The sequence below is a fragment of the Bos indicus genome, chromosome 11 (assembly GCF_029378745.1).
Source record: "Bos indicus isolate NIAB-ARS_2022 breed Sahiwal x Tharparkar chromosome 11, NIAB-ARS_B.indTharparkar_mat_pri_1.0, whole genome shotgun sequence".
In the NCBI taxonomy this organism is placed as follows: domain Eukaryota; kingdom Metazoa; phylum Chordata; class Mammalia; order Artiodactyla; family Bovidae; genus Bos; species Bos indicus.
Window position 1 is genome coordinate 96522727 of NC_091770.1, and position 25432 is coordinate 96548158.

The 25432-nt window shown below is 51.6% G+C and overlaps 1 long non-coding RNA gene across 1 annotated transcript; it reads left to right on the forward strand.

The window, feature by feature from the left end:
* The first annotated feature begins 921 nt into the window (after positions 1 to 921).
* Positions 922 to 23718, forward strand: LOC139185686 (uncharacterized). The gene is made up of 4 exons (XR_011569171.1): positions 922 to 1044; positions 1664 to 1890; positions 18515 to 18639; positions 23651 to 23718. It is a non-coding gene; the product is annotated as an uncharacterized lncRNA (long non-coding RNA).
* Positions 23719 to 25432: the final 1714 nt, after the last annotated feature.

Sequence of the window (25432 nt, forward strand, 5' to 3'; positions counted from 1 at the left end):
CTTCCCAGTGCCCAATAATGCAAGTTCTTAAACATAACAGCCAGTCTATTTCAGAGTTGATATTTTGTTCATTGTGGTTTTCCTGTAGTCATTTTGATTTTTAAAAATACTATTTCTGGGACTTCCCTGGTGTTGCAGTGGCTAAGATGTCACACTTCCACTGCAGGAGGGTGAGGGTTTGATGCCACATGGCTCAGCCAAGAAATGAAAAAAAAAAAAAAAAGCACCAAAACTGTCTCTGTTGATCACTGAGTTTTTGGTGCCACTTAAATTTTGCATCCGAGGCAAGTTCCTCTCTTGCCTCACCCTACCCCAGGCCAGCACTGACTCCAAGCTCCTCCTCGGGCCCCCACTCTGCCCTGATGCTGTTGTGACCTCCTTTGGCCCCCTATTCTCATAAGAGGCTGCTGGAAATGGGCATCCTGGGTGGGACCTGGGAGGAGCAGGGCTTCTCTGCTTTGGGACCCCCAAACCCATCTTTCAGGGGTCATCAGTCACCCTCTTTTCTTTTCTTTGCTTGGGCATCTTCTCAGAGGAAACTGAGCTGGGGAAGCAGAGGGTGAAAGTGACCAGCCTCTCTGGTCTGTCCCTGGAGATGGGTGTGGGGAGTTGGGATGGGTGCTGCAGGGTGAGGAGGAAAGGTTTCTCCTTCTGTCACACATCTTTCCCATCTACCCTGCTGATTCCCTGCATCAGAGTTTGATGCCAAAGCCGGGACTGTGGCATCTTGGTTCTTCAGTTTCTTTAAGTCCTGTAGGGCCCTCCCGGCTGGGTGCCCTAATGATGGGGAGGGGAGGGCAGCCGCAGGAAGCAGGGAGTATGGAGGTGAGCTCCCCCCTCTATGACGTCATGCCCCTCTAGGTGCCCAGTGCACCTGGCTGGATGCTTCTGAAACTGGCCTAGAGGCTTGGAGACGGAGTGGCAACTGGAGTGAAAACTCCCCAAGGGGTCAGTTGACCACCAGACAGTGCCCCCAAGCTGCCATCTCCAGGCTGGGAGAGGGAGGCTCCAGTCGAGGGGCACCAAGAGCTTCACTTGTGCCAGGTAGAATTCAGCCCTGCTTCCCAGGGAGTGGGAATTGATTGCTTTATTGCCAAGACTTAATCTGAAGGAAGTGAAACTAAAGCCTCATAAGAAATATGGTTATTACAGAATGCTTAAGCCCCTGCCTGGGGAGCCTGCACCCTGCTCGTCTCACCCCTGTCTAGGGTAGCAGGAGCCACAATTGCACCCTCTAATTGGAATAGGTTTCTAAAGTGCAATAAAAGCAGCTGCCTGGATGGGGGCACTTGTCGCTTGGAGCATGTTTGGGCAGATGTGATGAATATGGGGATTCTGTGAGCTTCCATCTCCTGACCTCTGGCCCTTACAATAGATGGTAATAATGACAATGATAACAATATTAATATGAGCAGCTGAGTATTTAATGAGCATTTACTATGCACCAGGCATTGTTTCACTGAATCCTTACATTGACCCTTTGTGGAAATGTATCATTCAGTAATTACCACAAAGTTGCTGCGTAACAAATGAGCCCAGAATGCAGTTGCTTGAAAACAATGATCATTTATTCTCACAAGTCAGAGGGTTACTTAGGAGTTCTCTGGTCTTGTCTGGGCTGGGCTGGGGCGATTAGCTCTGCTCCACATGCTCCATCTTTCAGGTCCCAGCCTGGGCTTATTCTTCTTGTGGATGGCGGTGTCGCAGAGAGCAACTGGAAATGCCTGAGGCCTCTTGAAGTCTTGGCCCCCAGAGTGGCTTCCGTTCCTCCTTCCTCCTTCTGTTGCCAAAGCCAGTCACAGTGCCAAGCTCAAAGTCACAGGTGAACACTGTCTTGCCTCTTAGTGGGAGACACTGCAGACTTGGAACCAACAGTGCAATCTGCCACAGGTACCATCCTTATTACCCCCACTTTATAGATGAGGAAAATGAGGGCCAGAGAGGAAAAATGGCTTCCCCAGGGTCACACAGTGCTGGGAGCTGGGATTCAGAGCTCAGCAGGTGCCTGAGACCCCAGCGACCCCTTTCTCATTATGCAGTTCAGTGTCCGAGCTCTGCTCACCCTGAACAGGGGCGGTTCATCAGGACCCAGATGGCTGTGACTCCAGACACATGGTGGGGCCCGCCTGCTGAGGGTTCCTGGTGGTCCCCCATTCACTCCAGTTCCTACCAGACCAAGAGTGGACTCTGGGAAAGGCGCAGATCACTGCTCGGAGTCAGATGCTCCCCCGCCCTTGTCTAATACTTGCTCTGTTCTGTGAGGGGACACCTGGCTTCCCCGGCTGGTGAGGGTGCAGTCAGGATTTGAAACAAGCTCCTGATTCAGAGCTTCCCGGTGCTGTGACCCCGAACTGACCACAGGGGCTCCCTCTTAGCTCAGCCCTCCACTGGTGGCTGCGCCCAGGGCTCTCACCAACCTTCCCCCCACCTCCCCTCCCTGCTCCGAGCACGTCGGAGCTGATGGATACAGAAGCAAGAGCTGCCTGAGTTTCCTCCTTCTCAGCCTCTCCTGGAGGCCTTGGCAGCTGTAGGATGTCTGTTTTGCCCTCAGCTCCCCGACCCCTCCCCTGGGGCTTCCTGGGACCCTGGGACCCTGGGCCAGCAGAACCTGTGCCCAGAAACCCGTGGCTGTATGGTCCTCAAGGACCCATGAACTCTCACCACCTGACTCTTTTTAAGCTTTTATTATTTCTCTATTACCCAAGTAATACATGTTCATTGCAGGAAAATTAGAAAATACAGAAAAGCATAAAGAAAAAAAAAATCAAGTGTAACCAGTTTAGAAGCATCTCTACTCATTAGGGGTATAAACATGAAATGGTTTTATTTTTCCAATAACGGCCACCGCTCGGCTCTCTCTAAACCGCCTCCCTCTGCCTGCTGGTTGGCAGGTCCATAAATGACATCTCAGTCCAACTCCGTTACTTTCCACTCTTGGGTGTTCAGCCTGGCTCATGCTGGTACCCAAGACGAGGTCCTGTGTTGTTTCAAACTCTAAGCCCATTTAGTGTTCAAGGCTTGTCCTCTCCCCCACCACTGGGTTTGGCCGTGGGATCTTCTCAACTGTAACCCCTTCACCCTACCACCCGCCCTGGCAGTGCCCGGCTCAGGGTTGGCCTGGGGAGACGGGGTTCACATAGCCTTGTGTAGGGTTCTGCCCACTGATGTAACTTGTCCGTGGGTGGATGGCCACTCTTAAGGTTCTTCCTGGGGAGGGAGGGAGTCCTCCTGTTGTCACTCCCAGGGCTTGCTGGTCACCCCCACCCCCACCGCCCACCACCCTGCGATTCTGCTGCATCTTGAGGCCAGCCCCAGCTGTGGCCTCCAGCTGAGCCCTTCTGATGTGTGACTCCTTGCAGCTGGTAGCCCTCGAACTTGTCTTCCCTGGTGACATTCGGTTACGGGGTTGTGGGCACCTGCTGAGCCAGGTTCAGAGCCTGGGGCCCTGGGCCCTCGGGTGGTGGTCCTAGAGACCACTTGGGCAAGTCCCACCCTCTCAGTCAGTGAGCCCTTTGCCTGGGCTCCGTGGGCACAAGGACAGGCCAGTGCAGTGGCTGAGCTCTGGGCTGGAAAAGCATTTCCCCTCCTCGCAGGCACCTGGGCTGGAGGAAAGATTCCCTTAGACTTGGGAGGAAAAACCCAAGCTCCTCAAGTGCAAGAAGTTGGGGGAGGGAAGGGACTGGCCACTCCTCTCTCCTGTCTGCTCTCGTCTCCGTCCAGGGAGGGGCTAGGAGGCACATCAAAGAGGGCTCCATCTGTGGGGTGGCCACCCAGCATGAGTGGCGTGCCTCCTCTTCTCCAGGACCTTCTAGCAGTCTCTGGGGTGAACCATTGTCAGTTAGCTTTATCCCATGTTCCCCCTGCCCTCCACTCCCACCCTAGGCTGATTGGATCCGAGATGTGCCCTTGGCCCCAAGAGATAGAGACAGGATCCGTGTACCTTCCAGTCCAGATAGGCTCATGGCTTCACACCCAACTCAGGAGCTCTGGGTCTTCAGGGTGGCCTCCCAGATTTGCACAAGGACTCTCCAGCTGCAGGCAGAAGGACCTGGGGACAGAAGACCAGGCCTGGTGTGTACCTACTATGAGTCACACACTGGGTTGAGGATGACACATGGGATTTCCCTACCCTTTGAAGGAGGTGCCGTTAGCATCCCCATTTTACAGATGAGACAACTGAGGCTCTGGGGGCTGGAGTGACAAGCCCAAGGTCACAAGGCTGATGAGTGGTACTCTGAGGGTCATCAGTTGTTTCCTGGAGGTCACCTCATATCTCCCCACACTGTCATCTCCTTGTCTCCATACCCACTGCTAAACTGGTATGGGGACAAATTCTTGTGGAGTCAAAGAATAAATGAATGAATGAGAGTGAGGATTATGTTTCTATCAGTGGGACGGTTTATTTTTGGGCTGTTTCTGGACTTTGGAAAAGTGATACACTGGCCACAAGTGTTCCCATTTGCCAGATGGGGAAACAAAGTCTGAGGCCCCTAGTGAGGATGGAGTCCACCCCCTCCCCACCCCCCGGGCACCTGAGCTGGAGGCACGTCCAGTGCAGCTCCTGCCTGTGCTTTGGGCAACAGCTTGTGAGCCAGGAAGCAGCAGGCTGGCCGGGCGGCTCTCTTTTCCCTCCCTCTTCTCTCTGTCCCCATCCCGAAGGTAAAAAGTTCACGCGGGCGGCCATCCGTCGCAGGCTGTCAGGCGGCCGTGCAATCTCTCTGTGGTTTTATTACTTAAAATCGGCACGGTGTCCAGGCTGGGGAATTTTCCAAGGTGTTTGAGGCTGCCACGGGCCCCATTTATATTGTGCCTGAGTTTCCTTCCCAGTCTCCTTGAGACAAGTGACCAGCAGGTCCCGCTGTGAAGGCCGTATCAGTCATTTGCCAACCGGAGCCGGGCCGTGAATTATCAGGGGATGGTGTGGTGGGGAGTGCGGGCCGGGGGCGCGGGGTGACCGTAAACATGTCCCGGGAACGTGTCTCCCATCACTCACGTGCAGATAGCAGATGGAGGCACACACGCGGCCCCGATCTCTAAATCTCAGCCTGACCTGGGAGAGAGATGGAGGTGACTTTCAAGGGAGTCCATCTGCAGGCCAACTTGGACTAGAAGTTAATGGCAGGTCGGGTTTCCCCGAGGGTGGGACCTTCTGGTTAGTTCATGTACACATTTATTTATGTTTTCACTCCATGAAACTTTATTATTGAGCATCAGTGACGAGGGTGTGCATTTTGGGTTTCTTGAAAGATACAAAATGAGGGTCTTGGTTTTATGGGGATGAAGAGGTCCCAGAGTCAGCCTCCTGTGATCCCCGCTCTATGGTCCTTTGTTTCCTTGCCCTAGCTTGAGTTCCATGCCAGCTCACCCTGTTGTTCTGTCTGGGACCAAGAAGCTTGCTGTGGGTAATGGAAGAGGAGACTGCCCAGGAGAGGGGCCGCTGTCCTCTCTGGTGGGGAGTTATCTTCCCTGGGACAACTGCTCCATGCCAGGCTCTGCAACAGGCACTTACTCACCCAGTCTCATCAAACCCTGCAACCCTGTGACATGGGGACCATATCACCGCATTTTATAGGTGAAGTTAAGGAAACTTCCAAGGTCATCTGGTGACTTGAAGCTAGAACTTGGGCTTCAACCCAAGTCAGTAAGCCCCTAAAGCCCCTGGGAGGAGGATTCTGGCTGCTGCCTGCAGTCTGGGAGGGGTGTCTGAGGACCCTGAGAGGGGGGCACTTGTATCCCATCCACCAGCCACTGACATCTGGGTGTGGGGTCTCACCTGACCCTCCAGTCCACCCTTCCATCCAGTTCCTGATAAAGGGGATACTTGGGCAGAGGACAGAGATGGGAGACAGAAACAGGTCCTCCGAACTTAGGAGAAGGGCAGGGAGAGGAGAAGTAAGGTGTCAAGGGCAGGGAGGAGACAGGGAAGGCAGGTGTTCAGACAGACTCGGAGATGGTGGACACTTTGTCTTCAAACTTTTGTGTCTTTTCTTCTCTCATCTGTCTTCATGCTTGCGTGCTAAGTCGCTTTAGCCATGTCTGAGTCTTTGTGATGCTGTGGACTGCAGCCCACCAGGCTCCTCTGCCCATGGGGTTCTCCAGGCAAGAATACTGGAGTGAGTTGCCATGCCCTCCTCCAGGGCATCTTCCCGGCCCAGGGATTGAACCCCTGCCTTGTTTCCTGCATTGGCAGGCAGGTTCTTTACCACTAGTGCCACCTGGGTAGCCCATCTGTCTCCATGATCTTGGGCAAATGACATCACCCGCTGAGCCTCAGTCTCCTCACCTGTGAAGTGGGGATTATAGAACCAGTTGCTTTGAGGACTAAGAGCAGGCTGACCAACTTGTCCTGGTTCTCCCGAGATTTTGCTGAAGTCAGCACCCAAAGTCCCCCATCCTGCAAACTCCACTGTGCATGAGTGCTCAGTCACTCAGTCGTGTCTGACTCTTCTGTGACCCCGTGGACAGTAGCCCATGATTACCAGGACTACAGGGATTTTCCAGGCAAGAATACGGGAGTGGGTTGCCATTTCCTACTCCAGGGGATCTTCCCGACCCAGGGATTGAACCTGCGTCTCCTGCATCTCCTTGGCAGGCAAATTGGAAGGACTGATGTTGAAGCTGAAACGCCAATACTTTGGCCACCTGATGTGAAGAACTGACTCATTGGAAAAGACCCTGATGCTGGGAAAGATTGAAGGCAGGAGGAGAAGGGGACGACAGAGGATGAGATGCTTGGATGGCATCACTGACTCAATGGACATGAGTTTGAGTAAACTCTGAGAGTCAGTGATGGACAGGGAGGCCTGGCGTGCTGCAGTTCATGGGGTCACAAAGAGGCGGACATGACTGAGTGACTGAACTGAACTGAGCCACCTGAGAAGCCCCACAAAACCCCCAGTGCCTGACAAATCGGGAGAGCGGTCACTCTGGGAGAAAGAATGACCTGAGCCTTCAAGTGCCCAGCACACAGCAGCCTCTGTGAACACGCACCCCTGCCTGAATCTGTGTCTCTCGTGGGCCTTCTTGGATCCTCTGGTCTCCGTTCCTGTGTTTCCACCGTGTTTGCTCCAAGTGTCACTCCCTGGCTCTCTGACGGTTCCCTGATGTCCTCGTCTCCATATCAACCTCTTCCTCATGTCGCTCGAACATTCTTCTCCACCCCCCCAACCGTCTCTCTCTGCTTCATCCCAGCCCCGTCCCTGTCCTGTATACCCCACTTCTCCATTCTCTGCCCTCCTCCTGGTTCTCAGGGTCAGGCCCCCAATCTCTGTCCTGCGTGAGAGCATCCGCTCCTGACCGTGGGCTGAAGAGTCAGGTGGAGGCCCCAGGCTCCCTTCACAGTGAGTGACCCTGAGAGCCTGCCCAAGGCCCTGAGACTGCGCGGAGGGTCCTGAGAGCCAGTTCCGGGTCCGCAAGAGGGACGGGACCAGGAGGGTCCATTATCCAGCCCCACCCACCACCCTGGGCCTGGGCCGCTCACCTGGAGAGGGAAGAGGCCTGCACAGCCTGCCTGGCAGAAGCCCTCAGCCTGTCTGGGCTCAGACAAGGACTGACTCTTTCAAAGATAATTTATTGGCCGATACCTCATTGCACATGGTAATAGCTTGTGCTTAAATAATAATAAGCTTGATTGCCGTGCAGTCGTTAAACTTTTTTCCCATTCAGTTTAACTGACCATTTTGTGTGTGGTTTGGAAGAAGGGGGGAGAGAGAGCCCGGTCATTATCCCCGGCCTGAAATGGGAGTTAATTTCTAATGAAGGTATAATTTTATTCCGATGATTTTACATTTAATTAACTAAAGCTACAAGTAATTTGAAATTATATGGTGATGGGGCCTCACTTTGGGGATCACAGGGGGCAGAGAAGGGGAGCTGAGGGTGGGGGGAACAGAGGGGCAGGGGTGGCCAGGGAGCAGGGCTGGGTGGGGAAGAGGGACAGAGGGAAGGGGACCCTGGGTCAAGCAGAGGTGGTTGGGGCCAGTTACTTCTCAACCCTTCTTGGCAGGAAGCTCTGTGGTTTCCACTTTACAGGTGAGGAAAGGAAGGCTCGGAGAAACGAAGGAATAGATGACTGTACTTTGATCTTTCTCCCCATTCCCTCCTTGTTCTGGAAACATCAGCTCCATCTTTACAGCTCCTCCTCCCCCAACTCTATCCAATGGCACTGCCGTGTTGTTCCATAGTCTTGACCCCGAGCAGCACTGGGTTGGGCCAGTGACACCATTTCTAGGGATTTTTAAACTGGGGCGTGAGAGAGTCAGGCGCCTTTGATGGCTGAAGGATAAAAGTTGCTTTTCTTTCCTATCTAATTTAACTTCCGTTCAGGTTGGGGCACACATCTGAAGAGGATAGCTGAATGCAATTTCACGTACGCTTTGCACCCATGTTACCATCGCCCAAGAACAAGCTCCCTGGAAGGCTCCCTCAACTCTTCTTTCCAGTCAATGCCTCCCCCGAAACTAAGACCATTGGCTAGTTTTGCTCTTTCTGGGTTTTGTGCAAAAATCTAATAGCACCTGTTTGATGTCTGGCTTCTTTTGTTCCACATTATGTTTAGAAAATCATCCAGGTTGGCGTTATGTTGCCGTAGTTTCGCAGTTTGTCCCTTTACCTCGCTGTGTAGGATCCGTCGTGTGGACTCGCTACCATTTGCTAATTCATTCTCTTGTTGATAGACATTCATGTTGTCTCTGGGTTGGTGCAACCATGGTCATTCTCATCCTTGTTTTCTGGAGGGATGAATACTCACTCTCTTGAGTGTACGCCAGGAGATTCCTTGGTTCTGTACACTTGTCTTTCTCAAGCTTTAGAAAATGCGGCCGCACTATCTCCCAAAGCGGTCCTGCTGCTCTCTGCTCCTCTTACCAACCTCGGAGAGTTCAAGTGTCTCCACGTTCTGACACTTTCTGTTGCCAGTTCCTTTATATTTAGCCATCTGGGCAGGGGCATCGTGTACCACTTTGAATTCTCCTGATGACTAATGATGCCGATGACATTAACAGCTCTTCTAGGCTTTCTTGCCCCTTGGATGGCCTCTTCTGTGAAGTGCCTGTTCGAGGCTTTTGGCCATTAAAAAAAAAAATAGGGTGTCTGCTTTTTTCTTATTTCTTTCTCGGTGTTCTTTATATATTCTGCTTTTTTACTCTCTTAAAGGTGCTTTGATTGCCAGGAGCTCTTTAATTTTAATGGAGTCAAAAGGTAAAGCTCTAAATGTAGAACTAAAAGGCTACTGTTGGTCATGTTTTTCACTCTGGACAAAAGCCAGACTCCAGCAAATGAAGGAAGTGAAATCCCTGTTCTGAGAGAGAGAAAAAGAATCCTGCCACCTTCCTCATTTCCAGTCCAGCAGCCCCCAGGCCTGGCTCCATCCCTCCCCTCCTGTGGCCTGAACATTCTACCCATCCTTCCATGCTACGATGTCCTTGATTCCAGCATCCTTCCGATAAAATCCCCCTTTAGCTTAAGCTCATTCACATTGAATTTTCTTCTCATGCAACCTGATGATCCCCATTTCACAGAGGTGAAAACTGAGGCTCAGGGAGATGTCATGATTTGTTCCAGGTGCCAGGGTGCTTAGTCTGGGGTTGAATTAAAGCCCCAGCTCACTATGAGGGTGACTCAGGAGACCATGGTGAAGGGTTTGGGGATACAGCAGAGAGAGGTCAGGGTATGGGATGAGAAGGTGGAGTGACTGAGCCCTAGGGACTGAGGGGTGGGTCAGAGGGAAGAAGGTCCGAGTCAGGGATGTGCGCTGGGCTGGAGGCAGCAGGTGAGGTGGAAATGGGGACTCACAGTGAGATACAGGCTGGGAGAAGCCTGGGTAGGGGGTTCAAACTCATGGAACAGACAGTAGGATGGTGGTTGCCAGGGGCTGGGTACAGTGGGAGGGGATGGCCACAGGGCACTCTCTGTTCCATGAGTTTGGCTATGTTAGTTTCCACATGTAAGTGAGTTCACAGGGTATTTGTCTTTCTGTGTCTGACTGAGGGTTTTAAGCAGGGAGTTAAGGGGTTCAGCAGGCACAAGGAAGGGGTTCAGGGATGGCACAGTTTCCCCAAAGACAGGGTCCCCTCTGTCTGGTTCACTCCGTACTCCAAGTGCCTGGAACACAGCTGGCCCAGACACAGCTGTTTAGTGACAGTCTGCTGAATGAATGAATGACCGATGGGTGTGAAAGGAGTGTGGACAAGCAGTTAGCATCAGGTGGTCATGGATTCTCCCACCAAAGCAGGGGTGTGAATCCCAGACACACTCAGGAGGGCATTTCCATGGAGGGTGATGAGAACACCTGGGGCAGCAGGCTTGTGAGGTGGGCAGATGTCAAAGAGCACCCGAGGCCTGGGCCAGGGATGCTTAGACTGCCTTGTCTAGTGCGGAGGTCCAGTGGTTTGGGGGCCAGTGGAAGCCACCGAGCCATGGCTCATACAGAGTCAAATCCCTTTTGAAGTCAAACCTGTGGTTCAGCCAGGATTGAGGTGCCTAGGACTGCTCCCAGGATGTGTTTCTGTGTGGCTTGTCACTCAGCATGTTTTCAAGCAAAGTCCTAGCGTTCCACTTTGTCCAGAGCAGGCTCCCTAACCAGACACAGGTCAGACGTCTGAGTGTCTGAGCTCGACTGTGTCAGGGCTTGACTGCTGACTAGGAAGGAGTCAGCAATTTGGTTTCATTTCATTTTCCAGCTCCAAATGATTGTGATTGGGCATAATATTAAGAAGAGCTCCAAGGCCACATGTAGGCTCATTGGGAAAGAATGTGGTGATCCATTAGTGATGCCTGCCACAGTCGTGGGTGCAGACCATGGTAGAACGAATTGTGCATTTATTTCCTTGATAAGGTAAGTTCAGACACTGGGTGCTGAGCTGAGGTCAGGAGCCAGGGAGAAAGTTAAGTCAGAAACCAGCAAGTGGCTGAGATCAGAAATTAGCTAAAGACTGAAGTCAGTAACCAGATTATGGAATAATGTCAGGAACCAGAGAACTGCCAAAGTCAGAAGCAGACAGTGATGGACATTAAGAGCCATCAGTGGGATGGTGTCCTGGAGTCCCGTTGAGCCTCTAGGAGCAGGATGCTCTGATACTTGGCATGTCAGCCACGACACATGTGGGAAATTGTTGTCATGCATTCCACTGACCTGACATCCCTCAGCCTGAAAACTTGCCAGCTCTTTCACCTGGTGGTGCCCTATTTTTTGTTTTATAAGAGCTTTTTGGATATAGAGGAAAACAATAGAATGTGGAAGAGTAGAGATCTCTTCAAGAAAATTTGCTATTTAAGGAACATTTCATGCAAGCATAGATACAGTAAAGGATAGAATCGGTAAGGACCTAACAGAAGCAGCAGAGATTAAGAAGAGGTGGCAAGAATACACAGAACAGTACAAAAAAGATCTTAATGACCCAGATAACCATGATGGTGGGGTCACTCACCTAGAGCCAGATATCCTGGAGTGTGAAGTCAAGAGGGTCTTAGGATGACTACAAACAAACCTAGTGTAAGTGATGGAATTCTAGCTGTGCTGTATCAGATACTAAAAGACGATGTTGTTAGAGTATTGCACTCAATATGTCAGCAAATTTGGAAAACTTGGCAGTGGCCACAGGACTGGAAAACGTCAGTTTTCATTCCAATCCCAAGAAGCACAATGCCAAAGAATGTTCAAACTACCATACAATCGTGCCCATTTCACATGCTAGTAAGGTTATGCTTAAAATCCTTCAAGCTAGGTTTCAGCAGTATGTGAACAGAGAACTTGCAGATGTACAAACTGGATTTAGAAAAGGCAGAGGAACCAGAGATCAAATTGCCAACACCTATTAGATCAAGGAGAAAGCAAGGGGATTCCAGAAAATAATCTTCTACTGCTTCATTGACTACACTAAAGCCTTTGACTATGTGGATCACAACAAACTGTGGAAAATTCATAAAGAGATGGGAATACCAGATCACCTTACCTGTCTCCTGAGAAACCTGTACGTGACTCAAGAAGAAACAGAACCGGACATGGAACAATGGACTGGTTCAAAATTTGGAAAGGAGTACGTCAAGGCTGTATATTGTCACCTTGCTATTTAACTTCTACGCAGAGTACATCATGTGAAATGCCAGGTTGGATGAATCACAAGCCAGAATCAAGACTGCTGGGAGAAATATCAATAACCTCAGATATGCATATGGTACCATTCTAAAGGTAGAAAGTGAAGAGGAACTAAGCGCCTCTTGATGAAGATGAAAGATGAGAGTGAAAAAAACTGGCTTAAAACTCAACATTCAGAAAACTAAGATCATGACATCCAGTCCCATCACTTCATGGCAAATAGATGGGGAAAAATGGAAACAGTGACAGACTATTTTCTTGGGCTCCAAAATCACTGCTGATAGTGAGTGCACCCATGACATTGCTTGCTCTTTGGAAGAAAAACTATGACAAATCTAGACAGCATATTAAAAAGCAGAGCCATCACTTCGCCAACAAAGGTCTGCATAGTCAAAGCTATGGTTTTTCCAGTAATCATGTATGGATGTGAGAGTTGGATCATAAAGAAGGCTGAGCACTTTTGAATTGTAGTGCTGGAGAAGACTTGAGAGTCCCTTGGACAGTAAGGAGATCATACCATCAATCCTAAAGGAAATCAACCCTGAATATTCATTGGAAGGATTGATGCTGAAGCTGAAGCTCTAATAGTTTTGCAACCCTGATGAAAAGAGCCGACTTATTGGAAAAGACCCTGATGCTGGGAAAGACTGAAGCAAAAGGAGAAGAGGGCAACAGAAGATGAGATGGTTAGACAGCAGCACCGAATCAACGGACATGAATTTCAGCAAACTCTGGGAGATACTGAAGGACAGAGGAGCCTGGTGTGCTACAGTTCATGGAGTCACATGACTTAGCCACTGAACAACAGCAACCAAACAATCCTCCCACTTGAAGTATAAAAGTCAGTGGTTTTGAGTGTATTCAAAGGCTTGTACAACCATTACCATGATCAGTTTCATCACCTCAAAAACAAACTCTGTGCCTATTAGCCCTCCCCATCCCTCTCAGCCGCTGACAACCGTGAACTTACTTTCCATCTCCGTGGATTGTCCATTGTGGACACTTCATGTAAACGGAGTCATCTAACATGTGGCCATCGGAAACTGCGTTCTTTCACTCTATTTAATGTTTTCAAGGTTCACCCGTGTTGTCACATGTATCAGAACTTCATTCCTCTTTACTGTTGAGTAATACTCCATCATTGGATATATCATCTTCTGTTTATTCATTCGTCAGTTTGATGGACATTTGGATCTTTCCACTTTCTGGTTATCATGAATAACACTGCTATGAACACTCATATACAAATTTTTGTGTGGACATATGTTTTCATTTCTACTGGGTATCTACTTAGGAGTATAATTGCTGAGTTACATGGTCATCCTGTGTTTAACCTTTTGAAGAACTGCCATTCTGTTTCCCAAAGTGGCTGCACCATTTTGCATCCCCATCAGCGGAGTATGAGGGCTCCAGTTTTTCCAAATCTTTGCCAACACTTGCTATCTGTCTTTTTGATGGTACACTATGTGGGAGTGACCTTGCGTTTTATTGTGGCATTGATTTGCATTTCCCTAATGGCTAGTACGGAGAAGGCAATGGCACCCTACTCCAGTACTCTTGCCTGGAAAATCCCATGGGCGGAGGAGCCTGGTGGGCTGCTGTCTATGGGGTCGCACAGAGTCGGACACGACTGAAGCGACTTAGCAGCAGCAGCAGCAGCAGCAGCAATGGCTAGTAAGGCTGAGCATTTTTTTTCGCAGGCTTATTGGCCATTTGTATACTGGCTACTCAGATATTTTTTTGGTCCAATTTAAAGGTGGGTTGTCTTTGTGTGGTTGAGTTGTAAGAGTTCTTTATATACTCTGGATTGTTGTTGCTGTTCACTTACTCAGTTGTGTCTGACTCTTTGCGACCCCATGGACTGGAGCACACCAGGCTTCCCTGTCCTTCACTATCCCCTGGAGTTCACTCAAACTCATGTCCATTGGGTTGGTGGTATCATCCAACTTCTTTCGCCCCCTTCTCCTACTGCCCTCTATCTTTCTGGATACCAGACCCTTATCCGATATATGGCTTGCAAATGTTTTTCCCATTTTGTGGTTGCCCTTCCCTTTCTTTTCAGACATATATTTATTTGGCTGTGTTGGGTCTTAGTGGCGGTGCAGGGATCTTCGATCTTGGTTGCCAGGTGAGGGATCTTTAGTTGCAGCAGGTGGGATCTACTACCCTGACCAGGGATTGAACCTGGGCCCCCTGCATCGGGAGCATGGAGTTTTAGCCACTGGACCACCAGGGAACTCCTGATTTTCCCTTTCTTCACAGTGTATTTTGAAGTCCAAATTTATTTATTTACTTATTTATTTGATTTTTAGTTCTAGCTTCCTTGTCACTACAGCCACCACCAGGGCTGTGTAACCAGCACCGTAATTCCAGGAAGCAAGCAGACTCTTTTCCCACAGTATGTTCCAGGTACTGTATCGCTCTGACTAATGGAGAGAAAAGCTATCGACATTAACCACACTGCTCCAGGAAGTTGCTAGTGACATTCTGTTGACCATGGTACCTAGAACAGAAACTCCTCAGAAATCACCTCTCAAAAGCTATCATCAAAATATGATGTCCTCCTTATTTATTTTTCATTTGGTTACTGTGCTTTCGACGTTGTATCTAACAAACCATTGCCTGATCCAAGATTTGCATGAATGCTTTTCTTCTAAGCATTCTAAGGGGGCTTCCCTGGTGGTTCAGATGGTAAAGAATCTACCTTCAATGTGGGAGGCCTGGGTGCGATCCCTGGGTTGGGAAGATCCCCTGGAGGAGGGCATGGCAACCCACTCCAGTATTTGGGCCTGGAGAATCCCCCTGGACAGAGGGGCCTGGTGGGCTATAGTCCACGGGGTTGTAAAGAGCTGGACACAACTGAGAGACTTTCACTTTTTATTTTAGGAGTTTTAATTTTAACTTTTATGGTGTTTGATCTATTTTGAATTAATTTTTGCATATGATGTGAGATAAGGGTCTACCTTCATTCTTTTACATGTGGATCTCCATTTTCTCAGCACCATTTATTTTTGAAAAGAATATTCTTCTTCCATTGAATTGTGTTGGTACTATTGTCAAATGCCAGTTAACCTTAAATATGAGAGTTTGTTTCAACTCAGTTCAGTTGCTCAGTCATATCCAACTCTTTTCGACCCCACAGACTGCAGCACGCCAGCCTTCCCTGTCCATCACCAACTCCAGGAGCTTGCTCAAACTCACATCCATAAAGTCAGTGATGCCATCCAACCATCTCATCCTCTGTCGTCCCCTTCTCCTCCTGCTTCAGTCTTTCCCAGCATCAGGGTCTTTTCCAATGAGTCAGTTCTTTGCATCAGGTGGCCAAAGTATTGGAGCCTCAGCTTCAGCATCAGTCCTTCCAGTGAATATTCAGGACTGATCTCCTCTAGGATTGAGGGTTTGTTTCTGGACTCTCAGTTCTATTCCACCGATTGTGTGTCAGAACTCACACTAGTACCATACAGTGTTGATTCCTATTACTTTGTAGTAAGTGTTGAAATCAGATAGTGTGAGTCCTTCAACTTTGCTCTCTTTCAAATTTGTTTTGACTCTTCTTGTTCCCTTGCATTTCCATACAAATTTCAGGATCAACTTGTCCATTATGCAAGAATGAAGCTGGGAGTTTGCTAAAGATTGCATTTAACATGCACATCATTTGGGAGATATTGCCATTTTTGAAATATTGCCTTCCCATCCATGAATATAGGCTATCTCTTCTTTTATCTAGATCTTATCTACTTTCTTTAAACATTTTATAGTTTTCAGAGTATTGCATTTCCTTTGTTAAATTTACTCCTTAGTATTTAACTCTTTTTGATTCTGTTGTAAATGGGATTTTCTTAACTTCATTTTTTATTTGTTCATTGCTAATATATAGAACTACAGTTGATATTTGTATATTGATCTTATATCTTGCAACCTTGCTTAACTTTTTATTAACCCTAATAGTTTTTTTTGTGTGTGGATTTCTTGACATTTTTATATATGCAAGAATTTTCTCATTCTCATCTACATATGAGACAGTTTTCTTTCTTTCCAACATGGACGCTTTTTATTCCTTTTTCTTGCCTGACTGCTCTGGCTAGAACTTCCAGTACAGTGCTAAATAAAGTAGGGGGAAAGACATTCTTATCTTGTTCCTGGTGTTAGGGCAGTGAGGGTTGCTGGGTGAGGGAGCAGGTTTAAGGGAAAGGGAATTAGGACCTGAAGGATGGCTGAAGGTCATGTGGCAGGTGGCAAGAGGTCAGGATTTGGGAGCTGGCAGTTCCTGGGCGATAACTGCACCCTGAGAGAGGATCCACTGCCCAGGACAGTGTGTGCCCTGGGAGGACCCTGGGGAAGGACTGCCTGGTTGGGGGGCTGCTCTCTTCAAGCCAGAGCCTGTCTCCTCCTCCAGAGGGCAGCCCCATGAGACCATCAGTGGGCGGTGGTCAGGGCATGAGATAGATCTTTCTGCCAGGTTTGGGGAGGAGACTAACTACCAGCCAGAAGTGGTAGCTGGATAGGGGTGGGGGACAGTGCTCAGAGCTGGACATTCATGCATTCATTCATTCAACAGACATTGATTAAGCACCTACTATGTGCTACCTTGATCTAGGTTCTAAACAGAAAGGGTGACAGACAGTGAACAACAGAGACAAGGAATGAGTATATTACACAGTTCCTTAGGGACTTCTTAGGAATGGCAGAGATGCCCTATTCCTAAAGATGGAACCAGCCCCTCCCTGGCGGTCCCTCGCCTGTTCCCCCTTTCCTGCCACTTTTCCCCATCACCCCTCTTCCTCCCTTTCTGTTTGGGAAATCACCCCACTGCCATCTGCGGTGGCCATCTGCTGGGTCCTCACTGAAAGGGCACAAGGATGGCTGCTGGGGTGGGCTGGGGCTCATTCTAGCCCTGGGGAGGCACAGTGCTGGGCGTGGGCAATCTCTGTTGCCATGATGCGGGGTGCCGCTTCCTTTGTGCCCCACTTATCTGCCAGACACAACCTGAGGGACTGCCATGGGCTCACAAAGGCCCTGCCCTGAACTGAAGGACTCCCCAGGGCATGGGGATGAGGGTGAATAGCAGCATCTGGATAACTCACCTGGGAGGGGCAGGCTGCTCCTCCCTATGAGCAGCACCCCCACACAAGGACTGCACACGCATGCGTGCTGCTTCCAGCAGCCCTCTGAATCTGCATGTGAGTGAATTCCTGAATGGATGTGTATATTCCTTTGCAAGTGCATGTGTGCCCGGGTTCACTGTGTGTGCATGGATTGTGTGTACACGGATTGTGTGTACACGGCAGTTCACAGGTGTGCAGGCCTCTGAATTGTGTGTGTGTGCCTGCATGTGTGTGTATGTGTCTGTCCATGACTACAAGAGGATGTGTGTTTTGACCTGTGCCTCCCCATGACCACCTGTTTGTGGTCTTGTATGTCACTGTTCGACTGTGTACACGAAAGTCAGCACACACGTGGCAGAGGTACAGGGGCAAAGTCTGAACTTTCAGGATGTTCTGGGTCAGGTTTTCCCTGGTAACGGGTGTGCCTGAGGTTGCAGATTAGGAAGTAAAATGTGGGGCAAACCTGGACCACAAGGACTCTGCGCGTGAACACGTGTGGCCAGAGGACAGGTGTGCGTGCCACACCACCGTAATTGAGTTCCTGAAACACTGTGGTTCCTGTCCTTCACCCCCGTGCTCCAATATGGCAAACAGCCAACTACTGCTGCCCAGCAAGTTTTCCACACTGAAGAAACGCGGGGGGTCACCTCTCTCCTCCCACCCTCTACCCCTGGGGTACCTGCATACTAAGTTATCTCGCTCGTGTCTGACTCTGTGTGACCTTATGGGCTGTCGTCTGCCAGACTCCTCTGTCCATGGGATTCTCCAGGCAAGAATACTGGAGTGGGTTGCCATGCCCTCCTCCAGGGATCTTCCTGACCCAGGGATCGAACCTACATCTCTTACGTCTTCTGCATCGGCAGGCAGGTTCTTTATCACTAGGCCCACCTGGGAAGCCCCACCTCAGGGGTACCCTGGTTTTTAAGAACTTAAGGTCCCAGGCAGTGGCCTCCTCTTCTCCCTCACCTCCCCCAAGCCCAGGCTGGGGAGAGGTGAAGTGGGGGATGAGTATACTGAGTGGTGGGCAGGTAGGTGGTGTAGGAGATATCTGGCAGGGCAGTGGCAGCTGTGGGGCTTAAGAAAAGGCCCAGGGTGCCACTCATGGAGCAGGGTCTGAGGGGTGAGCGGGGCTGGGGACCCCCTTTTGGGGAGGAGTTCTGGGTGGGAGGGGCTGGCAAGGAGGGAGGCAGTTAGTGCAGGGAAGGGGCGATCAGGGAGGCCTGGAGAGCAGGAGCCACAAGGCCCTGTGCACCGCGAGACTTGGGTTCGTGCAACTTTCTTGCACCTGTTCTTCACAACTGACTCCAATTTACAGATGAGGCAAGTCAGGCTCGTGGAGCTTCATCCCGCTGGTCAGCCCAGACCAGAACGGCCAGGCCACAGACCCAGGGCTGGACCACGGCCCCAGCCGAAGGGACAGGACATTTCCCGTACTCAGAGGTGAGGTCCTGGACTAAGAGGTTGGGGTGAGGGATGGGGTGGCCCCTTCAGAGCCCCAGGGGGTAGCTCTGAAACAGAGCATCAGAGACATGTGAAGGGAGAGAATTTGACCTGCTTGGGTGGCGATAGCCACTGGGGACACCCATACAGGGGCCAGTGAGAGGGGCCTGAGTGGACAGGCTTCCGAGCCCACCCGAGACACCCTCTGGGGACGCCCAGACAGACTTGAGTGTCTCTGGGGGTTGGTGAAATACTGCAACATGCAGGTGAGGTGGGGAACCAGCAAGAATCATATATTGTGGCTACTGTGACCTCATTTATGCACACAAGCAGGGGTGCTGGGGCATTTGGGGGTTCCTCACTCAGGCTGGAGGAAAAAGGGGTGCCACAGTCAGAACAAGCCCCTTGGGAACTTGACTCTGGGTTCAAATTCCAGCCCTGCCTCCCCCACCTTGGCCAAGTATGCCTCACCAACCACTCTCAGCCTCAGTTTCCACATCTGTAAAATGGGGCTAATAATACCATCTCCCCTATAGCAGCAGTCCCCAAGATTTTTGACCCCAGGGACCAATTTTGTGGCAGAGTTTTTCCACAGGTAGGGGTGTAGAAGGGTGATTTCAAGATGCTTCAAGCACATTACAGTTATTGTGCACTTCATTTCTATTATTATTACATCAGTTCCATCTCAGATCATCAGGCATTAGATCCCGGAGGTTGGGGACCCCTGCCCGAGAGGACTGTTTTGAGGCCTTAATGAGATAATCGGTTCAAAGTGCTCATTAGAACAGAGCCTGCCAGGGAGGACAGACAAGCCTGAAGCCTCTGTCGAGTGGACTGTACTCCCTCTGCACCAACCTCCAGGCCAGAGGTGTCACCCTGTAATTATCTTTCGGGGCACAGACCCCCATGGTATTTCTGGTGAGTTTATGAGTCTGGGAGATTAGCTGCTCTGAGAAGAATCTCGTCCTCCCTGGCCTGGGGAGGGACAGGGTGCCAGGGTGAGCTGTGTGTGGAAGTGGCCGTGAGTGATGTTTTATGGGGCCTGTAAAAGCTGCTGACCCCGCTCCTGGACTTAATGAGATGAACAGGGCCGTGGTAGCCTCCAATAACCTGCAACTCCAGCTGAGCCCAGCTGACCCGACACGGGGCAGGGACAGGCCTCAGCTCTGCCCTGAGACCCGGCAGGTTAGGGTGAGGGTACGGAAGAGGGGGACAAAGAGGCCCACGCCCCACATTCTGGGGTGCAGGAGCACTGGACACAGACCCCAAGCCCTCCCTGCCCAGCTGGGGCGTCATGGGTGCAGAATCAGACAGACCCAGGGCCCGTGGGGTCTTGGACAAGCCAGTTCTTGTCCTGGGCCTGTTTCCTCTTCCGTGATGCAGCGATTAGAATCCACATCTGTGGATTGTCCTGAGATTTGAGGAGAAGAATGAGTGAGCCTGGTGCCCAGAGCCAGGGCCCCAGTAAAGTGTTGATAGCTTAGGTCCTCAGGGTACTCCCCGCTTGGTCCCTCAGCCGAGGTTCGTTTGCGTTTGGGCCTCTGCTCCCCAAAATGAACTGGGGTGCAGTGCGCCTGAGCTGGGGGGTGAGCAGAGGCTGTGCTGCTTGTCTTCAAGAATGGAGAGGAATGTGAGGGGTGGAGGAGGGCAGACGGTGGCAGGGCCTACGCTCAGACTACGCACCCCGCCGCCTGGGTGGAGTGCCAGAGTCTCTCTGGGGACCTTCTGCCAGGCTGGCTGGTCAGGACAGGACATGGTCCTTCCACTCAGCCATGCTCATCTCTCTGTCCATCTGTCCAGGGACCTCTGTCAGCAAATGTCCCTTGGCACTTCCTCAGGGACAGCCCCTTACAATCTGTGTTTTTTCCAATCTTTATGACACTCTGTGCAGACAAGGAACCTGAGGCCAGAGGGGCCAAGCCCCTTGACTGAGTAAGGGGCGGATGTAGAAGTCCACCCCATCCAGTGCCCTGTGTCCTTGGCGCCCCCTGCAGGTTTGGGCTGGAATAGAAGGGAAGTGGGGGTTGGGGGACTTCCCAAGCATTAGGTATCTGCTCCTGCCTGGCTCAGCCATTACAACTCAACCTCAGCTTCCCTGCCCAGCACTCCAGGTCTCCATGGGGGCCAGATTCGGCTCTGAATCTGACTCGGTTTTTGAGCACTCTCTGTTCTTTTCTTCTGCCCCTCCCCTCTTCCCCCCAGCTTTTGTTTTCTAAACAGCAGGGCCAGTGAGGGTCTCCATGGGGGGTGAAAGCAGTGAACACACCAAGGGGCCATCCCCCCAGACTCCTCCCTCCTCTCTCCCACCTTGTCAATTGCTCCTTCGCCCACTAACTTCAAGTCTTTTTTTTTTTTTTTCCCTTAAATCAAAGTCTGAGCAGTCCTCAGACCAATGCATTGCCTTAAGAACGTGGAAGAGATCCCACTTTGAGGGGGCTGGCCTGAGAATCCCATGGACAGAGGAGTCTGGCAGGCTACAGTCCATAGGATTGCAAAGAATCAGACACTACTGAAGCGCTCCCTTTGGGTGGGACGGGGCTGGCCCTCCTCTCTCTTGCTCCCTCAGCTCTGCTTATGATGTGACAGACAGTCCCTACTTTCCCACAGGGTGTGTGGGAGGACCTAGTGAGACCCAGAAAAGCCCCTAGAAAAGGGCCTGGCACATAGTAGGCCCTTGGCTCAGGGGAATTCCCTTGCTCTGACCCCAGCCCAGGCTCCCCCCCAAGATGGCCTCCAGCTTTGCATGAGGGGTGGACTCCCTGATTCCACTGCAGCTTCTTTTCCAGGCACCGTCCAGCAGCCAGATCTGCCCTCTGGTGGGGTCTACTGAGGACCTGGGTGGTCCCAGACCTCCTCCCAAGAGTGTCCCTTTGCTTATGGGGATGTAGCCCCAGGGGATGTCTGTATGTGCTCACCTTTGGGGAGGCAGTGTGGGGACAGCCTGTCTCAGGGCCCTCCCACGTGGCTTGCACCTACCCTGCCCTCTCCCGGGCAGGCTTCCAGACCCCAGTCAGTCACCCCCCACCACCTGATGGGACTCGGACTATCTAGGACTCATCTAGTAAGACTGATCGCGTCCTATGAAGCAACAGAGTGCAGTGGTTGGAGCCTAGCTTCTGGTGCTGGGTTGGCTGGGGTTCAAATCCCAGCTCCTGTTTCCAAGCTGTGTGATCTTGGGTAAATTGCTTAACCTGTCTGTACCTCACACACCTAAAATTTGCCCCCCACTGATGAGGTAATTGCCCCACTGTCCCCACCCAACAGAGGAGGAAACGGTGGTCTCACTGCCTGATTCCAGAGGCCTCTGCTTACTCAACCCAGCCTCCTAACCAGAGGCCACAGGAGGAGTCTGTTACTGGTGGGAGGTACACCAGGCGGGGCCATGGCAGGGTGGGGGTCTGGTCTGGCTGTCCCTCAGAGGCCTGGTGAGCCCTGGCCTCACCAGAGACCCAATTGGACGAGAACTCCAATTAAAGGTAATTCCCCTTTTTCCTACCTTGAAATTCCTATTGATTTCCTCCCTAAATAGAAATTCCCATTGATTCCTTGTCTGTTCAGATTAGTGTCCTTGGCTGTGGCCTTCAGTGCATAATATCTCCCTGCTTCCACCCAGGCCCCAATAACTCTCCCCAAGGTGACCCTGCCACCCCACCCTGTGCTGGGCCCCATGGCTTCCCAGCTGGGCTGGGGGACAGCGGGTGGAGAGGGGTCCTGAACAGGGCTCTGGCTTCCCTCTGATAGCCATCATCCTACTTCTGCCCTTAATGGAGATGAGGAGGGGAGCACAGATGGAGATGTCACTAGACTTGGACATGGAACCACCTTGTCGGACCTGCCTCTGCCCATGAACTGTTGGTCTGTTGCCCCACGGAGACGCACAGAGGCATCAGTGCCAGGCATGAGCTGCCCGCATGGTCCAGGGGGCAGCCCCGCCCTCCCCCAGGCTCCTCTGCTCAGACTGGCGCACAATCACTGACTGTTACATTTTCAGTTTTGGGAGCTTGTTGATGTCACACTGGTAGCTTGAAATCAACCATGGTGGGAGAATTTATACCATGTAAATTGGCAAATGCAACCACTCAGAGGGCCTCCTGGGTGGCGCCAGTGGTAAAGAACCTGTCTGCCAATGCAGGAGACATGAGAGACCCGGGTTCGATCCCTGGGTCAGAAAGATGCCCTGGAGAAGGAAATGGCAACCCACTCCAGTATTCTTGCCTGGAGAATCCCATCAACAGGCTGTCCCAGAGCCTGGTGGGCTACAGACCATGGGGTCGCAAAGAGTTGGACACAACTGAAGTGACTTAGCACCACTCAGGGTCTCTCTCCTTTCATCCCAATTGTGAAAGAGAGCCTGTTCTTAAGCTTTACCAGCACACCACTGCCCCAGACTCTGTCGCCCGCCTCTCATTCCTACCCAGGAACACTGGGTGCCTCTAGCTTTCTGAACTTTGGGAAGATCCCTTGGAGGAGGGCATGGCAACACACTCCATTTTTCTTGCCTAGAGAATCCCATGGACAGAGGAGCCTGGCGGGCTGCAGTCCACGGGGACTGAAGTGACTTCGCACCAGCTTTCTGAACACAGTGATTTCCTTCCCAGCTCCCTGCCTTGGCCGTGCTGTCCCCTCTGTCTGGAATGACCTCCCCATCCTTTCCTCCATGGGGAGATCCTTGATGACCCTGCTCGATTTCCTTTCTCTTCGTGTCCCTCTGCAAGGCCTGGGCTGGGTATACGGGGTTCAACAATAGGAAGACAGGCAGGCCCCTGTCCTCAGGCAGCTTGCAGTTGGGGGCCCAGGCTCAGAGCCAGCTGGGTCACCAGGAGCTGGGTGGGCTTGGGCAGTCACCGTGCTCCTGCAGCCCTCGGTGCCCTCTTTGTGCAGTGGGTCAGAACAATCCAAATCGTGGTCACCCCTGCCCCTGGGAGCAGGACCGAGGCTGGTGTGGGCTGGTGTCAGCTGGCTGAATGCTCTTACCCACGAGGAGATACTGACGCCTTCCTCATTTTTCCAGGAGGAAGATGAGACATAGAGAGGCGAAGGAACTGCCCTGACTCAGGTCACACTGCTGGTAAGTTGAGGGGCTGGGATTTGAGCCTGTGTGCATACCCATCCCACCCCTGAGGGCCGTCGGCAGGGATGAAGCCCACCCTGTGTCCAGGAGGACACCTGGTTCTCCTCTGGAGCGCTGGCCAGTCTGGGTTAGAATGGTCGAGGTCTGGCATGCCTCTCCCACCAGTCTGGGGCTTCCTTCAGGTGGGGGTCTGCATCTGATTCTCGTCTGTCCTAGTGTCCAGCCTGGGGCCAGACACTGAGGAGGCAGGAGGAAGAATCTGAGAAGTGGTCTCGGATAAGGGTGAGCAGGTGACTGGGGGAGAAGGAGGGTGTTCAATCACTCAGTCGTGTCCGACTCTTTGTGACCCCATGGACTGTAGCCCACCAGGCTCCTGTGGTAGGCTACAGAGGAAATTTCCAGGCAAGAATACTGGAGTGGGTTGCAATTTCCTACTCCAGGAGATCTTCCTGACCTAGGGATTGAACTCGTGTCTCCTAGGTCTCCTGCATTGGCAGGCAGACTCTTTACCACTGTGCCACCTGGGAAGCCTGAGGAGGGAGGAGGAGGCATTACTCAGCTGGCCCCCTACTCCCAGCCCCCACTTAACCCTGTGGGGGGACCCTGCCTCATGCAGTAACTGCTGCCTGCCTCCGTTCCCCTACCACTAGAACTGGAACCTGGAGCCGCCCCCAGCTTGTACTGGTTGGAGGTAAAAGGAAAGAAAGGATGGTGATGACAAAGGATGTTTCCTGCGTACCTAAGGCGTGTTTGACTTTTGATGTTTGGTGTTTCCACATCAGCCTTCTCATGTGAGGACTGCCGAACCCAGGAAGTCCACCTGGACCTTCAGACCAGGAAACTGGCATGTCCAAAGTCACGTGAAAGTAATTTCTGGAGTGTGTGCTTTGAGTCAGACCTGCCTGACACTGGCCTCTGCATCACCAGGGTCCTGTAATAGCAAAGGCAAAAGGCCTGGGGTCCCTCAGATCTGGGTTCAAAACCCAGCGCTGCTTCCTGCATATGCACCATGTGATGGGGACAGGTGACATCAATTCTCAGAGCCTCAGTGTCCTCAGATCCCCTTCCCCTGGGCTGGGGCCAGAATCCAGGGAGATCTGGTTTGTAAGCCTGTTAGTGCTGAACATTGCCCAGCATAAGGGCTCTGTATGGGATGGCTGTTCTTCCCTCTTTTCTCAATGCCGTCCAGACCCTACCTGGTCCCCCTAACCTCTGAGCTGTGCTCAAAAATGAGGCTGACCTCCTAAGGAGCCTGGACCTTCAAGTCTCACCCCCGCACCTGGTCCAACCTCACACTTTGACCCTCTCGGCTTTGGGCTGACCTCTGTCCAGACCAACCGTGACTTGAGATGGTTCTAAACCAGACTCGATGGGAATAGTCCCTTGGTCCCTCCCATTGTTCTACTGATGGCTCCGGATTCCAGGGCCTCCATCCCTGTAGGACTTTGAGCCTCGGTCCTCTCTCTGTTAAATGGGAACAATTGTACCTACCAGGCTCACATTCAGGGCCTAGGGAAGGTGGTGGTGTTGGTGATGGGGGCAGGGTGCTCAGCAGAGTGGTCGCCACAGCCACTGGGACCTCAGGATCAGGTCCTAGGGGCAAGGTGTCTTAATGACTGTTTTAAGAGCTGAGGTTTATGGAGTGTTGAGGATTTTCCATGCGTGGTCTCCCCATATCCTCCAGCAACCCCATGAGGCTGCTCCTATTAATATCACCAGACA